The sequence below is a fragment of the Lactuca virosa genome, chromosome 3, assembly GCF_052849685.1.
Source record: "Lactuca virosa cultivar CGN04683 chromosome 3, Lactuca_virosa_CGN04683_v6, whole genome shotgun sequence".
NCBI classification, from domain to species: Eukaryota; Viridiplantae; Streptophyta; class Magnoliopsida; order Asterales; family Asteraceae; genus Lactuca; species Lactuca virosa.
This window is the reverse complement of record NC_136428.1, coordinates 293,048,988-293,067,072: the sequence shown is the minus strand read 5'-3', so window position 1 is coordinate 293,067,072 and position 18,085 is coordinate 293,048,988.

Genomic DNA, 18,085 nt, shown 5'->3' with positions numbered 1-18,085 from the left:
GGTTATTTGTAGCAACTCTTCTTCAGAAAAATCGGTCAGAAGTCCCCCCATTCGACATAATAATCGAAATCTATAGTTTCCATAAATCTACCTCTCACACTGTGGCAAATAGCCTCCACGACGTGGCGATCTTGTTCCATGTGTCATATATGCTATGTAGACTATCTCTTCTACCTCACTTTTGATGTTGTCCTCGGAATCGTCTTTGGTTTCTGGCTCGTAACCAATGCCCTTCTTATCAAGAGTCCTCTTAAAACTTTCAAATTTTTCGGTTTGAAAAGTGTTGCTGGATTCTCCAACGTTTTTTGTCTTTATTTTTGCGGACCACAGATTCGGGGTCTTCATGTGGTGGCACTATTGGAAATCTTGATCCTCGGGTCATAAATAACTGAAACACAACATAAAATAAACGCGTAAAATGAATAAAAATATGTAAACTGAAAATTGTTCGCATAAGCAGAAAAGTTAAAAACAATGCAGAGAAATAACTTTTTGCAGTTTTGTAACACCCTGTTTCGAATCATTTTATAATTTGGGGTCGTGACCCGAAGACTGGCTATCATAACGCTTAGGGCCTTTGGGAAAGAGACTTAGTTCCCTTTGAGAGTGGATAATGTATATTAGATGATTGGGGAGTTCAGTTTGTGTTTTGGAGTCCAAGGGTATATCAGTAAAGTGGCAGTTTGGGTCTTTTATGAATTTTGGATTCTAGTTCAGAAAGTTTTATGGAAAGGGGGAGTTAATAGAAGTATAGAGCTTCTCATTACCTTTCAGTGAATATAATGATCGTCGAAATCGGAGTTGAAACGAAGAAGTTATGGTTGGTCGAAGTGGGAAAGGATTTGGGGGAAAACTGATCTCACGACATGAGCAGTTGGAGTTCACGACGTGATAAGCGATTAAATGGAAATGCTGATGTAAATTATGCTCACGACGTGATCACAATGGGGCTCACGACATGAGAACTGTCTAACCCAAGCCCACGAGTTTTTAGGGTTTTCAACATATATAAAGGTTGGTTCCGTGTTTTTGGGGCATTTTATGAGCCTCCATCATATCAGATCATCTGAAGAGAAACCCTAGCCCCCTTTCACCATTTTGAGCCTCCCCTCTCCTCTTTCATCCATTTATGAAGATTTTAGTGCTTTGAAGAAGAAGAAGATATTCTTGGTGCTTAGATCCAGCAAGCAAGCTCCCTAACCACCTTAAAGATCATACCTTGGACCATGGTAAGTCCTCAAGTTCCAACCTTTATGTGTTATTCTTCTAAGATATAAACTTTAATGCCTTTTTCTTCATGCTGGAGGTGGTTTGAGTGGTTAGATTCCATAAAGTTGGCAACTTTATGGATCCATGAGGTCTCTTTGAGGATTTGTGTGCTAGATCTATAGGTTGGTTGAGTTTGGTCCTATGAATGAGATTTGGATCTTATTTTCACCTTTTTTGACCTTATCAAGTTCAAGACATGCATTGGACATGCATGTCCATAAAGCAAAGATTTTTATGTTGCTTTTGATGTATGAAAGCCCTCTGGAAAGTTGGAATAGATGAAATACTGGATTAAGGACTTAAGACATTAGGATTTAGCATCAGACGTGGCTCACGACGTGACACAGGGAGTGTCATGACGTGAGAGTGGTTTTTACAACATTGTTTTGACGGACTGAGCTCACGACGTGACCAAGGAAGGTTCACGTCGTGAGGTCTGCTAAGTGGGTCATCCGGGACCGAGTTGACCGAGTTGAAGCGAGTTGAGTGGGAATCTGGACAAGTGCGTTCTCACGACATGACCAAGTATTGGTCACGATGTCAGTGTCAACTGATGGAAATGTTGAGTGTTGACTTTGACTTTGACCATTGACTTTGAGTGTTGAATTTTGGTGGAGTTGGCTTTTGGTCAAATTTCTAGTTTTAGAAGGTGGACTAAGGGTTTACCTTGTATGGTTTGTTAGGAGGTGTATGGCACCTGTTCGTTGGCTATGCGGGCTGTTAGCTGTGGATTTTGTCGACGAGGTGAGTTACCTTCACTGTATCCGTGGGTCGAAGGCACTAATGTCGGCCCACTAGTTGATGTTTATAGTAAGATGATTGTCTTTGTGATAATTTTCTGGTATGCCAGTATTTTTTGATGATTTTGTGTTTATTTGATTATGATATTATGTGGTAGTGGTAGGGATGAAATAGACCCGATATCCGGTTGAAATAGGCCGAAGAGGATTGCAAGAACCTACATATGCTTGATAGTATCCGGTTGAAATAGACCAAAGAGGATAGCAAGTACCCATATATGCTTGACAGTATCCGATTGAAATAGACCGAAGCGGTAGGCGAGCACCCATATATGCTTGGTAGTATGTGGTATGTTGGGGAACTCACTAAGCTTTGTGCTTACGGTTTTCAGTTTATGTTTTCAGGTATTTCTGTTTCGAAAGGGAAGAGCTCGAGATGACTGCGTTGCACACACCACATTGTTCCGCATATTACATGACTCTGATATACTTGGATGTTTATTGATACACTCTGATTCACTATGGTTTTCATAATATTGTTTTGGATAATGGTTTTATTAATTTAAAAATCAAAATTTTTAGTCTTAATTTTTGGGACGTTACAATTTGGTATCAGAGCCTTGATTTGAGAGATTCGGACCTACTCACGGGTGTGTCTGAACTCAAAATTAGGATTTGGTAGATTTTTCAAAAATAAATGTTTTATAAAAAGAGTTTTCTAATAAATGAAAAGGGGCATGGTGCATGCAATCGACCAAGCTCAAGTAAGTTTTCCCAAAATACCTATACATTTTTATGTTATGCTTTGAATTATGAATCTGTGAATCACATGCTAGACTAGGGCTAAGGATTTGCTCAGTGTTACATGATAGAATTCTAGGAGAGATGCTTTTATATGCCTACTGTATGAGCTTTTAGATTTGCATGCTAGTACTGATCAGTCAGTGATAGGATGGTATGTTTAGGTTATGTTTGTTCTGATTACTCGATGCTCGAATGTTGCTTGCTTTGTGCTTTTAGGAGTTCCCATTAACCTCAACTAACTAGTAAGAGAGTATATAAAGTTACATATTGTTGAGAATAGATAATTTTATAAGGTTAGGTTTTAACTCTATTGCACAAATCTTGTCTGAGTCTAACCGTTGTAGTGTGAGACCTTTCATTCGAAGAATTATCTGGTGTCGGCGATATGTAATTGTATTTATGAGCTAATTAGAGGATGTTAGGGGGAGTTCCTTATGCAGGTGATGGCGAACAGTAGTGTGGTGGTTGCCACAGTTCTTTTCAGGGTTTGGCCTGGGTGGGTCGGGTTGCTTATCGCCTAGATCTTCCCGAGTTATTTAGTTAGATCCATAGCGTGTTTAACGTCTCTCAGTTGCAGAACCGTTTGGTGGGTGGATGGGCCTGATATGTGATGCCTTGTAGCCTAAGAGGAACTAGATGTTATGCTAGATTCGAAATCTTTATTGGTAGGAAGTGAGATTGAGATTTCCTCTGTTTGGATGTGACTTAGAGTGTTATTGCACGAATGTTGTTTGCTTTGTGCATTGTGGAACTCATGATTATGTGAGTTAAATATTAAGTGAACATGTTAGGTCACATGTGGCAAAGGTTAGATAATCTCAGAGTGATGGATTTGACCCTACTGCACAACTCTTGTCTGAGTCCAACCGTTGTAGGGATGGGTCTTTCACTCAAAGGATTATCTAATCTCTGACACATGTAATTGTGTTCATGAAGTGGTTAATTGACATTATTAGGAGTTCTTCAGCAGCTGATGGCAGGGTGAGGTCGAGAACCTAGGATGTTTTGTAGTGGGTTGACCTATGTTGTTTAGGGATGGGTACTTATTTGAGAACGTATGTATAAGAATGGATATGATGGATGCAGACATGAGTGGTTACTTAGAGGACCCAAGATGCTTCTTGAGGAAAGTATGGATAGGTGTGGAAGGTAGTATTGGGACCGTACTACTGGAAGCACAGGATCCATGCTCGACTCGAGGAAAATTTGGGGGAATTTAGGGAATTGGTTAAGGAAGGAGGCACTGTTTGGCACCATGATTTGTTGCGGTGTATTTCTGCCTTTATCGGTATATCAGGTATGATCGTACAGGTTGAGGATGGGTCAGATGATTGTTCGGGTCTTAGTGGCCATGACTGTTGGGTTTCAATGGTGCATAAACGTGGAAGGTAGTTGATTCCGAGGTCTGGAGGGCATTGCAAAAGTAGTGACCGTTGAGTCGTGGGACTCGAGAAGGAAGTGAGTGTGATGATTGGCTCGAGGATTGCATCTAGAGATTAAGTGATTAGCAGATGGATTGGGATGTCACTATCATTGGTAGGGGTTATGTACTTCCAGATTTCTGTGATCGGATGAAAGAGGGAGTAGACATGAGATTTTCAGAGATGGGATGTAGTTCTGACACGAGTCTAGAAGATTGTGGTTTTCTGTGTCGACGGGTATGGCAGCGTTAGAATGCACAAAAGGGTTTTGCGGTGCGGTTGCTTTGAGATGAGATCAGGGGTATGCTTTCTTGAAATTAGTTAGGACAAATGCTAGTTGATTATTTCAGGAACCAAGGGAATTGAATCAGTAAGAGCAACTTTTGTTGTCTATAATGTATCCTGAATAAGAGAATGATGCTTCTTATAATATAAGTAGTGCTCGCGATGATATATTCGCTGGGGAATTAGGTGAGGAGTGTGGTAGTTCATTTGTTTCTAGATGGAGAATTAGTGTCATGAGTGGACACAATTATTTTTTGTGCATCAGCATGGTATTCTGATATTAGAGGTGGTTATGATTGGGAGTTTTTTTTTCGAGATTTCCATCTGAGATCCACGATAACTTTGTGTTCGTTTGGTTTTATCTGGAAGACCGGTTTGAGATGTGGTATGTCTGCAACATCATTTGGTGGTAGTTCGAACCCTAAGTGGGGGAGAATCGGATATTTTGGTTGAAGGATCATTGCTATGGTTGAGTTCATGATTTCAGCAGAATGGGTCGTAGGGATTTGCGGTTCGAGTACGTGGAACTTCGTTGGAGGATTTGTCAGGACGAAGGTACAGAGCAAGATATCATTGGATGTATGTGTTCAGGAATGCAAGAGTCGTATTCGCAACAAGAAGATGTTGGATAATGAGCTTGTTGTAGCCAGTGGATTCCTTTCAGAATGTCGCTGAATATATCAAGAGGCGTTTGGGATACTCAGGTTGAGAACCGAGTGCTAAGGGATGGCTCGACTCGTTGTATAGATTGATTTCCATGTTCTAGGGTGGGCAATATTGATTGGTAAATCATATTCAGAGTTTGGTATGTTTAGTCTGACATGGGTTTTGTGCAAGTAGCGTATTGGGTTATTGGGTTAGTTGTCAATGCAGTCTCGATCGTTGGTCTTTTCGTTCATCATCAAAAGTGGAGGTTCTTCGAAAGTTTCAAGTTGTGTCAGTTGAAGTTCAATGGATGTGTCCACCTATCATCAAGTTCCGTATGTTTTAAATTTTCATTGGTTTCTGGGTATGTTTACCCTCAATTGTAGTGTGGAATTTTGGTGCATAGCAGGGTCAGGTTTTTGCAACATTTCTAGACCACATTGGGAGTTTTCTCGAGCTAGTTACGTATTGGTGGAATCTGTTCAGTTTCAATCAAGGTGTGGGATATTGTGTCAACCGTTCATGAGGATGTTTCTGTTAACGATTGAGGTTCAACTAGTTTGCGTTGATATCAGTCTGTGTTATGAAAGGAATTATGCATGGTAGAAGAGTATGGATCATGTTGTGTTTGGATAACATTGAGAGGGATCTTGTTTGGGTTCCTGCAAGTTGGTGGACTGATGGTTGGTATCTTTAGGTCCATGTGATGTTGGCCGTGAGTCTTCAGGTTGTGGATGTGATGACGGCAAAATCGGTTTAGTACCGTGATCTTATCGTTTAGTGGACAGCATGTGTCACAATATATCGTGAACCGATAGGTGTATGATCTATATGGATAAGACCCGATTGTGTTTTGATTGAGACTCTTATGTCTCAGATCGTTAGCTTTCTTGGCTTATTTGGGTTTCAGTGCATTGTGCGAGTCGGGAGATTCGGTGACCAGCTGGTTGGATCATGTGGGCAGTTAAAAGTTGTAGGGATCATGGTTGTGCACCAGTAGCCACTTGCAGAGTATTTGCATTATGAACTTTGGTTGCTTGAGGGCTGTCTATAAGGAGTTCGGTTACCAATGTTGGCCATCAGTTATGGAATCTTGAACCATGAAGTCCATTGTGAATGTTTCGAGCGATTTGTCCGGTGGGGGTACACCTGAGCTGACATGGGATTTGGATGTAGCGTGAGACTTTTTGGATTGACCATCCTTGTGCTTGTGGGATCAGCAGGTTGGTGAAGACTTGTCAGGAAGTCAAGCGCATATTTGAGGTTGTTAGGCGCAACCTCCGAATTGGGGATTTTGTGTAATTCACTATCGGTATATTTTGAGCATTCTTTCTGCATAATAGAATGGTATTCCTAGCTAGGGACTAAGGTGTAACAACCCAAATTTTCAAAAGAAATTTTTCATTTTTAATTAATCAAACCGTTTCCACAAACCATGAAATCCCAAAACAATTGTTTTCAAATCCACATTCATTACAACTTTATTTAAAAACATCAGAGTGTCCCATAAAATGTCAGTGAGATTGTGCACGCCGTGCCATCAAGCCTTGCCCTTGCCCTTGGGTTCAGATGTACCTGAAACAAATCCACAAACTGTAAGCTAATGCTTAGTGAGTCCCCTAGAGCATACCCCACACACAATCCACATAAGACATATCATATTAGCTATAAAGCTACATATATCACATAAGCCATGCATACAACATATAAGGAAGCCATGGAAACCCTCCAAGGTCTTACACCTAATGCCACGAGAACCCCCACGTTGTAACATCCCAAATTTCGAGTCCAAAAATTTCATTTTTAATTAATTGATTTATAAAACTTCCATAAGAAAACATAGTAAAGACATATCATTTCATAAAAACTAATATCTCATGTCTGAAAACCCAACCATAAATATAACAACGTCAGAGTACAATCCCAAGAATCTCGTAATGCGGAAATCCAACGTGGGTATGTATGATGTGCAGCTACTGTTAGGGTCGAATTATATTGTAATATGTCGAAGTTTGTTTTAACCTTCGTATGTTTTGTTAAGTTTATTTACTGAGGTGTATTTCGTACGAAGCTTAATTGTCAATGCCTTAGTATTTTTTGTATGCTTTCACTGTTCCTATAAATATGGAACTTTACTAGAGTTAGATAAGAGTCCTTTACAGAACCAGTCTATTTTCTCTGTAAAAAGTTGAAAGCATAAATAAGCAGAAACCAGATCTTATTTACATCGTTTGTTCAATCTGCATTCGTTTAACTCTGATTTTGATTAATACTTGATTCCACGATTCATCAATTGGTATCAGAGCAGGAGTCATGATCTGAGATCTAATTTTCATTCTGTTTCAAAAGGTTTTTGAATCAAAATTCTGGTTCAAAAAGATCCACATCTTTTGACGTGAAAAAGTTTTCTAGATCTTGAGTTGTGATTCGATTCTGCAACAGATTTGTTGAATCAAGTATTCTACTTTGTTTTTCTGTTCAATTCAACAATTTGCTCTCAAATTCTCTTTGATTTCTCATAAATTCTCAAAAATTTTCTTCCGTACATCAATGGCGAACTTCAATCTCAACTCGATGACTTCATACTCTCATCTGCTAGGATCTTCAACTAAGATTCCTATGCTCATTCCTGAATACTATGATCAGTGGTATGATTGTATGCAGGATTACTTGAATGGAATTGATGAAGAGCTTTGGACTTGTATCTCAAGGAATGTTACTCTTCCAACGAACCTTCAACCAATTGGATCTTCATCCAGTACTACGAGTGTGGAAAATCAAAATGATCGTATGAAGAAACTTGAAAAACGATGCATAAGGGAGTTGCGTGGTGCATTGTGTAACGCCCCGATTCTCATGTATTATTTAAATAAGAATTGTTGGATGAAGCTCTACTCGACGAGTCGGTCGACCTACTCGTCGAGTAGCAGCGGGGTGGGATCACGTGTTAAGTGGCCTACTCGACGAGTCCACTTTGGGACTCGGCGAGTAGGAGCTGGCAGATGAAACCCTAAATCCCGGAGTTTGCACCCTTATTTAAAGGGGCCCCAGTCTCCTTTGGCCTCTTTGCAGTCCTTGAGAGCTCTTAAAACCCTAGTACGTGTGTGTGTGTGCCCTTTGTGTGATTGAAGCTTGAAAAGATGAGCTTTGGAGGAAGAAGGCTTGGAGGAGAAGGAGATTGGAGCAAGTGGAGTGTGGGAATCAGCTCTTATCTCAGTTATCATCTTCTGGAGGTAACCAAATCGCCTTTTCCTTGTAAATCTCTTATATTGGTTGAGTTCTAGGGTTTTTGGTGGGATGTTAAGTTGGAAAGATGAGCTATGGGCTAGATCTGAAGTTGTAACCTCAGATCTGGACCCTCCTTGGGTTTTAGAATCATAAAGTTGCTGTATTGGTTGTGATTGAGGTCCCTCTTGGACTTGAAGCTCCATTAAGAACTTAAAATGGACATTTAGAGCCTTTATAGCCATGCATGCACGTAAAGTTTGCAACTTTACGTGATAAGTATGCCCTAGAAGCTTGGATCTGTGATTTGGAACCGCTGCATGGCTCAAAACAAGTCTGTATGGAAAGAGGACTGAATGGACTCGACGAGTTGCAAGGTTGACTCGGCGAGTCACATGAAGATAGTCGTGAACTCGACGAGTTGGACGAACAACTCGGCGAGTCCGATGAAGATCACCATAAGACTCGACGAGTTGAAGAACAACTCGGCGAGTCGGATGAGTTTTCCCTAGGATATGTATGTGTGTGTGCCCGTCGAGTGGCAAGGAGGGAACTCGACGGGTGGCCTTAGAGTTTGAACGGGAATCGAAGGAACTCGACGAGTCACCCCGATGACTCGGCGAGTGGAATGTGCTTCGAGGAACTCGGCGAGTAGCCAAGGGTACTCGGCGAGTTGGGGGTCAACATGGACTGTTGACCTTGACCGAAAACTTTGACTTTGACCAGGGGTTGACTGGTGGGTTATGGAGTACCTTATAGATTTAAGGACTTATGAGTATTTTGTACTATGGTCAGAGGTGGTGGAGCCTATGTCAAGTGATCCGAGAATTGGAGTTTACCTTTCGAGTCGGCATCTGCGAGGTGAGTTATCCTCACTATATCGATAGGGTCTACGGCACCAAGGCCGGCCCTTTAGTTGTTATTGTTATGGTATGCTACATGGTTTGGTCTGCTAGATCGGAATCAGGGTAGACAGTATGTTATGCTTTATGATCTGTAAGGATTGGTATGTTAGTGACCTGCTAGGTCGGTACTCTAGTTATGAGAGGATTCTATGGTTGATGATCAGTATGACAAATATGTTTGATGTTTGTATGTGACATTATATGATAGTTATGCGAACTTGGTTATTTGCTTATTGGTTGGGATGAGGCGGTCATGCTTCGTGCTGAAGGCCAAGATACCCTACGAGCGGTCTGGGGAGACTGCAGGCCCACGAGGCGGACCAGTCATGCCGAAGGCTCGGGATAGATTCTGATAGACTGTAGGCCCGGTAGGGCGGTCCAGTCAGGCCGATGGCCCAGTATGCAGGGATAGATTCTGATAGACTATAGGCCCAGTAGGGCGGTCCAGTCAGGCCGATGGCCCAGTATGCATGTTGAGTGATCGATTGATTGATTGATTGACTGGTTGTTGCTGTCATGGTATTGTCAGTGTAGTATTGGTATTTTGGGGGTAGCTCACTAAGCCGTCTGGCTTACAGTTTTCAGTTTATTGTTTCAGGTACTTCAGGAGATCGTGGCAAGGCGAAGGCGTGACCGTACCGCTCCTCATCCTTATGTTATGATTTTGGGACACTCTGATGGACATTGATTTGAAAACATTTTGTAAACAATACTATTTGACTTTTATTTGTGATTTAAAAAGTTTGAATTTGGTGTAAAATTTTTGGACGTTACAAGTTGGTATCAGAGCTTTGGTTGAGTGAATTGGAGGAACACTCGTGTGAATCCAGTCTCAAACCAAGGAGATTTTTGGGAAGTAAGTTTTAAAAATGGTTTTCAAAAGAAAAGATGGAGGATGCAGAGGGTACGATCAGCCGGAGCCTGTAAGTAAACCCCAAAATACCATACAGTTATTTGATATTCTAATATGTTAGAACAGCATGCTAGTGCTAGGCTAGGGATCTTCAGGAATCGCATGATAGATTTGCCTGATTATATGATACCTATTAGCCTAGGGTTTCTTGTATATGGGATTGACATCATAACTGTAGATGTTTAGTGTATGCATCACGGCCGTGTATAGTTAAGATCTTATAGCCTGAGAATGTCTGACTCGACCTTAGGGTAGGGTTGGATATTCGAAGGTCTATCGGGTCCAGCGTTATGTGCGGCTAGCATACACTAGCGCTGCAGGGGCTGATGGAAGTGCCATGGAGGTGTGAGTTGTGCAGAGCTGTGGGATCAGTAGTGAGATAGGCGATGTCCCCTAGTATAGTATTAGGGAGTTGTGGTGATACTTGAGACAAATATGGGTAGGTGTGGAAGGTAGTATGGGCCCGTACTACTGGAAGCACAGGACCCATACACGTAGCAAGGAAGTCACAACCCCTAGGATCTATGAGTTTTGGTCTTCCGATATTATGTTGTGTCTTGAACGTATCTTTCAGTATGATGGTGACGAGACGTTTTGCTGCCGGGTCCGGATCAGGATCGGGATCGGGATCAGGGTCAGGACAGGGGGACAGAGGGCCAGAGGTGCCGGTAGCACCTGAGCCCGTGGTTCAGATGGGGACTGAGGAGCTGGATGCCAGGATCCAGGAGATTCTGCACGATGAGGTCGCTGCGGCTTTCCGAGCGCAGCTACCAGAGATGTTTGGGTCGATCAAGACCGCGATGGTCGAGTATTTTGACGAGCGGTATGCAGCTCTGGCAGAGACAGCAGCCGCTGCAGCCACTTCGGCTGTAACTGCGGCAGGGGTTGGAGGAGGAGCCAACAGGGCTTTTCAGTACCGGGACTTCGATAATACGAAGCCCCCGACATTTGATGGTACTCAGGATGCGATCAGGGTTATGCGGTGGTTGTCTGACGTGGAGGGCTGTTTCTTCACGTGCTCATGTCCTGCTGACCAGAAGGTCAGGTGTGCTCTGAACCTGCTTAGGCTCGGGGCAAAGGACTGGTGGAGATTGATGACAGGTTCATATTCTGATGATCAGCGGGCTGCTGTTACTTGGGAGCAGTTCCGGGATATGTGTCGCACCCGCTACGTTCCGCGCGTGGAACAGGAGCGGCTTGCTCAGGAGTTTTTGACACTGAGACAGGATGGGGAGTCTGTGATGGAGATTACCCGGAGGTTCACAGAGAGGGCTATGTTTTGCCCGGAGTTTGCGTCGGAGCAGTCTCAGATGACTCGTTATCTGAGTATGCTCAAGACGGATATACGACAGTTTGTGGCTACACAACGTTGTGAGACCCTCCTGGATCTACAGGAATCCGCGAGGCGGCATGAGTTGGAGATAGAGCTGCAGCTGAAGGAGCAGCATCAGGCACCGACACAGTCTCAGCCGGCGCCTAAGCGGTCTAGGACCGCTGATGCACGGTCTGGGGGTCAGCAGAGCCGCACTTGTGGAAAGTGTGGGAGGGTTCATTCGGGAGTGTGTAGAGCAGGAGGGGGTGCCACAAATGTGGCAAGGAGGGGCACTATGCCAGGGACTGCCGTCAGTCCGCCCCTCCAGCAGATATGAGGATTTGTTACCATTGTCATCAGGTTGGTCATGTGAAGACCAACTGTCCGCAGCTCGCCGCCAAGTCGGCGTGGGGACCCGCGCCAGCTACTGTGAGGATTGGAGAGGGGAGGCCAGTCAGGGTGGAGCCTCCAAAGGCTCAGGGTCGCGCCTTCCAGCTCACGGCCGAGGAGGCCAAGGCAGCACCGGATGTGGTTGCTGGTACGTTTTTATTCTTTGTCTCATTTATTGTATTAGTGTTATGTTTATTGATTGTACCTGCGGTTAGGTACGTTTTTAGTGAATACTTTGCCCGCTTTGGTATTATTTGACTCGGGGGCGAGTCGGTCGTTCATATCTCAGACCTTCTCTAGCGGGTTCGGTGTGCCGCTAGATGATCTTGAGTGTCCGTTGCGAGTTTCGATCGCCAACGAGCACGGGGTTTCTGCTTCTTCGGTCTACCGAAGATGCGAGTTGGATATTTTCGGGGTGTCCTTCCTGGTAGATTTGATTCCTATCCCCATGGGGGATGTATGCGTGATTGTAGGGATGGATTGGCTTAGCCGTTTCGGCGCCATGATCGACTGTGAGAGACAGTGGGTGGTGGTTCGAACCCCAAGTGGGGGAGAACTGGTAGTATATGGTGAGGGCACTAGGTTCGAATCAGAGTTTTGTTCGGCAGCCAGGGCTCGACAGTATATTCAGCACGGGTGTGTCGGTTATTTGGCGTATGTGGTAGATACGCGGGTTAGGGATCAGCCCTCGGTTTCGGAGCTCCCAGTAGTTAGAGAGTTTGCTGACGTGTTCCCGGAGGAGTTGCCCGGAGTGCCTCCGGAGAGGCAGGTTAAGTTTAGGATTGATCTAGTGCCGGGTGCGGCCCCTATCGCTAAGGCGCCGTACCGACTGGCACCACCAGAGATGCAGGAGTTGTCATCTCAGTTGCAGGAGCTGCTGGGTAAGCAGTTTATTCGTCCGAGTAGTTCACCCTGGGGAGCACCGATCCTTTTCGTCAGGAAGAAGGACGGTTCGCACATGATGTGCATGGACTATAGGGAGCTGAACAAGGTAACGGTGAAGAACCGTTATCCTCTTCCGAGGATAGACGATCTTTTCGATCAGCTGCAGGGTGCATCTTGGTTTTCCAAGATTGATTTGAGATCAGGATACCACCAGGTCAGGGTGAGGGAAGAAGATGTGGAGAAGACCGCGTTTCGGACGCGTTATAGTCATTACGAGTTCGTGGTGATGCCGTTTGGCCTCACCAATGCGCCAGTAGTGTTCATGGATCTAATGAACCCAGTCTGCAGACCGATGCTCGATCGCTCGGTCATTGTGTTCATAGATGACATCTTGGTATATTCCAAGACCCGAGAGCAGCATGAGGAGCATCTCAGGGAGCTGCTGGAGGTACTGCGACGAGAACGGCTGTATGCCAAGTTCTCGAAGTGTGAGTTTTGGTTACGAGAGGATCAGTTCCTCGGACATCTCGTTAACCAGGATGGAATTTTGGTCGATCCGGCCAAGGTGGAGGCGGTTATGCAGTGGGAGACTCCGAGATCTCCCTCAGACATCAGGAGTTTCTTGGGTTTAGCAGGGTATTATCGGAGATTCATTCGTGATTTCTCCAAGGTTGCCTTACCCCTCACTCGTCTAACGAGGAAGGGAGTGGATTTCCGGTGGGGCCCTGAGCAGCAGAGGGCGTTTGAGACCCTCCGGCAGCGGTTATGCGAGGCGCCGGTATTGACACTCCCCGAGGGAGTGGAGGATTTCGTGGTATTTTGTGATGCGTCTATCACAGGCCTAGGGGCAGTCCTCATGCAGAGGGGACGAGTGATAGCTTATGCATCGCGACAGTTAAAGCCGCATGATATGAGATACCCCACGCATGATCTTGAGTTGGGAGCGGTGGTCTTCGCTCTCAAGATTTGGAGGCACTATCTGTACGGGGTCCGTTGTACCATATATACGGATCACAAGAGTTTGAGGCACATTATGGATCAGCCAAACCTGAATATGAGGCAGCGCAGGTGGCTGGATGTAGTCAAGGACTATGATTGTGAGATCCTTTACCATCCTGGTAAAGCGAACGTGGTTGCGGATGCTCTGAGCCGCAAGTCAGCTGGGTCCTCGACCCCAGCCAGGTGTATGAGGATAACGGTGGATTCCCCGCTGGTGGGTCTGGTCAGGGATGCTCAGATTGAGGGTATGAGACCAGAGAACTGGAAGTTGGAGAAGATTAAGGGCGAAAGCGCCCGGTTTGTTCAGGATAGCCGCAGATTGTTGACCCATTACGGTCGGGTTTGGGTTCCGATGACCAGAGGGGTCCGGCAGACAGTGATGGAGGAGGCTCATAAGTCTCGCTTCTCTATTCATCCGGGAGCCACCAAGATGTACCGTGATTTGAGTTCGAGTTATTGGTGGCCGGGCATGAAGCGAGATATTGCTTCGTTTGTTGAGAGGTGCTTGACCTATAGGATGGTCAAGGCCGAGCACCAGAGGCCGCATGGTAAGTTGCAGCCCCTGGAGATTCCCATGTGGAAATGGGAACGGATCACGATGGATTTCATCACGAAGTTGCCAAAGACGGCAAAGGGTTTCGATGCTATATGGGTCATCGTGGATCGATTGACCAAGAGTGCCCATTTCCTAGCTATACGGGAGAGTTCGTCGGCGGAGAAGTTGGCCGACCTGTACATCCGCGAGGTTGTCTCTCGCCATGGGGTTCCAGTTTCCATAGTTTCCGACCGGGATGTCCGATTTACTTCCCGTTTTTGGCAGAGGTTCCATGAGGAACTAGGTACGAGGTTTCATTTTAGTACAGCGTTCCATCCGCAGACAGATGGGCAGAGTCTGTCACACCCCCAAACCAAGGATGGCGGAAACGTCCGGGGGTGGAGGACTTCATGTATAGTATCATAACAAAAAATGGAATAGTGATCAAGTAAGCACAACCAACATAAATATAATTGAAAAAGTTACATCATTGTATAAGTTTACATGTTTCCAAATCAATTACATTATGTTGACAAAAATAAAATGTTGACGCCTCAACGTCCCATCCTAAAAAGTACACGTTCACCTGTTTATTGATTTCTTGAGAACACAAGTAGTTTTGAAAAAAAGTGTCAACAATTAAGTTGGTGAGTTCATAAGCTTTTGAATGTCGTGATGAAAGCCTTTCCTTTTTAAAAGTATGTTCGTTCCAGAAAAATCCAATGTTTTCCTTAAAATGTGAATTGCAGCCTTAAATCCAAAGACCAAAATGTACAAGTAATTTCCATGGTTATAGTAGAACAATGCAAGTTTAAATTTGTTATAAAATCGTTTGATTTAATGAATTCCCCGTAAATCCTAAGTGTTGTTAATACTTTTTGTGAGCTATTATAACCATACTATGACCTAGATGGTCTGAAACGACGTTCTTCAAGCGTCGGAAACGTTATGACATTTGTCACCCGTAGACCTCGAGGTCCCACTGTAGCTAACAGCAAGGTGTGGGGTGTCAATCCCAATATAGATCTATATACAACTATCACGCTCTCCCTACAAGAGACTCTGGTTACAATGCAGGACTTAAAGTGTATTACTTGTTAAGTAACATGAAGCGAGTGTCTCACGATTTAGTCATTAACGGATTTGCGTGTAGTGAATGAAAAATATTTATCTTTGTGTAAATGAAACCTTTAGTAATGAACTTTGTTGTGTAAGTGTATCATAAACTATACCTATTATAGTTTATCAAATAATGGTAGTAGTGAACATAAACTATATTTATAGTAGTTTATCAAAATGTTTGTATGCTATGGATATAAACTTTGTTTAAACAATAATTTAATTACCATACTTGTGGAGGTAAAAATCCATTTGTTTTCTGATGTATGTCAGTACACTAAGACGAAATGACATATAATGTAAAAACATATATTCACATAATGATACACACCTTGCTCAACAAGTTACAAGGTGCAAATGAAATTGATAGCATTTTTCTAGTATTAACATTTCTATTACAGTTCTTAGAAAATTTATAGAAAAATCATCCAGGGTCCAAATCAGAATCTGTAAATTCTGAGAGTTTGAAAAATGAGTCTAGTTTGTTCATAAATTTTATTATGATTTTTAGTGACCTCCAACTTGTGTGAAAAAGTCCTTAATCACAGACTGGTCCGGATTTGTTCTTGAAATGACAGGCCGTTTTGTAAAAATCACCATAAATTGTAGAAAAATCGTGTGGAGATGTGAAAGCAGTCATTTTAAAGGTATGAACCTGAACTATTTTCACCTAATACAGTTTTGAAAACTAAAATGTTTAAGTTGACAAAAACAGTCCGTGAATGGAGATGAACGTTTCTGATGAAGGCTGTTAAATGAGTTTAGTTGTGTTCTTGGTGTTTTAACTTGTATTCCCCCCCCCCCCTTAAAACTTAAGAAAAACATGAAAAGCTAGGGGTATGAACTCACCTTGTGTGTTCTTAGTGGATGGATGTGTTGGATTAATGTCTAAGTCCATAACTATAATTGGTAAGACTTGACCCGACCCGACATGGTCCATTTGGGTTGCATGGCATCATGCATTTGGATAGACTATAATGAGAGAAATAACACTTAAGGTTGGTTAATATATTATAAGTTCTAATATATTAATAAGGTTATTTAATTAGTATTGATCAAGAATTAATTTGGAATTAATTAAGTGATCAAAAGGAGACTAATTAAATATATGGGTTGATTGTGTAAATTATTCATTCTTATATATGTGGGCTTGTGATCCAAGATTCCTTATGTTGGACTAAGTCCATGGGGTGACCCATGGATACTCCATGGAGGTTAAAATCCATGGAGCATAAGGAATGGGTAAAGTTATGAGTTACATGGTGTAACCCTAATAGCCACCATATAAAAGAATCCCATGGCTCAAGAAATCGTGCACTAATGTGTGAATATGAGGGCTAGACGATTTCAAGGAGTGTTCCATTTCTCTCAAGTCATTCCATGTGCATTTGGTGTTGTGTGAACCATTTGAGGTGTCACACTTGGGGCACTAGGCACTCAAGCTTCATGGAGACAAGCTACATCAAACAAAGGTATGTATTCTATCCATTTGATTACCCAAGTATCAAGTATTGTATGCTAGATAGGGTAATACCTTGGAAAGTTCATAATTGCATGTATAATAGAGAAAACATAGATCCAAGGTATTTAGGGTTGCATGTACACTTAGGAGTGTTAGAATGCGCAAAACCCATCAGTGGTATTAGAGCCAAGGCTTGTTTTCTTGTTATACTTGCAAAATTAGCTAAAAAATCGAATTGTATTAGTTTAAAAGTTATGCTAATTACTTGAAAAAAAATTGATGTGAATTATCTTTGTTCATATGAGTTTATTAGATTAATAGAAAAGTTAATTAATTATGTGTTTTCAATCCATTTTAATCTAAGAGTTGATTCTAAAATGTGTTTTTGTAACTTGTCCTCAAGTTATATGAAAAGTCACATTTAAGTTTCATAAAACTCATAAAAAGTTGGCAATGGTTACAAAAATGAAGAGTCTTGTCCTCATTAAATTGTTTTATGACTCCATAACTTGTCCTCAAGTTATGGAGGTTCAAGAGTCACTTCATTAAATGATAAAATGTGTAACCTTAATTAGTTCCATAAGTTACAAAAATAAAGAAAAGTTACATTCTTTTATTAGTTTAAAGTCTTCCATAACTTGTCCTCAAGTTATGGAACTTGAAGAGTTTTTTTTTAATTAAAACTACTTTAAACACATAAGTTATGGAATTAATTAGTTTTGAATATTTTCAAAACTTGCCCTCAAGTTTTGGAATTTGTAAAGTTTTCCCCATGAATACTTTAATTCCAAGTTAGCCCTTAGAATTTTAAAAGTTAAAATTCAACCCTTATACTTTATAGTATTATAAGTTAATAATAAATATATGTATAAGATCAAGTCAGTCTTACCGTTAGTAGGCCTCATTCACGAAGCCGGTCTATAAGGGGGTATAAGGTTACTGCCTATAAAATGGTAGTTTAATGGGTGTCCACTCTCACCCACCGCTTCCTTGACTGGTGGAGGGTCGTTAGCCGAACGGGTAGGACAAGGACTATAATTCTCCCTTCATTAAAAGTATTAATGATAAATACTAAGTAACTAAACACTTATAAATTCCCAATCTTAGTTACTTAGGAAAATGTGAATAAGGTGCTAATCCATGAAATTACACTTTGCACTTTGTTTAAACCGTTAG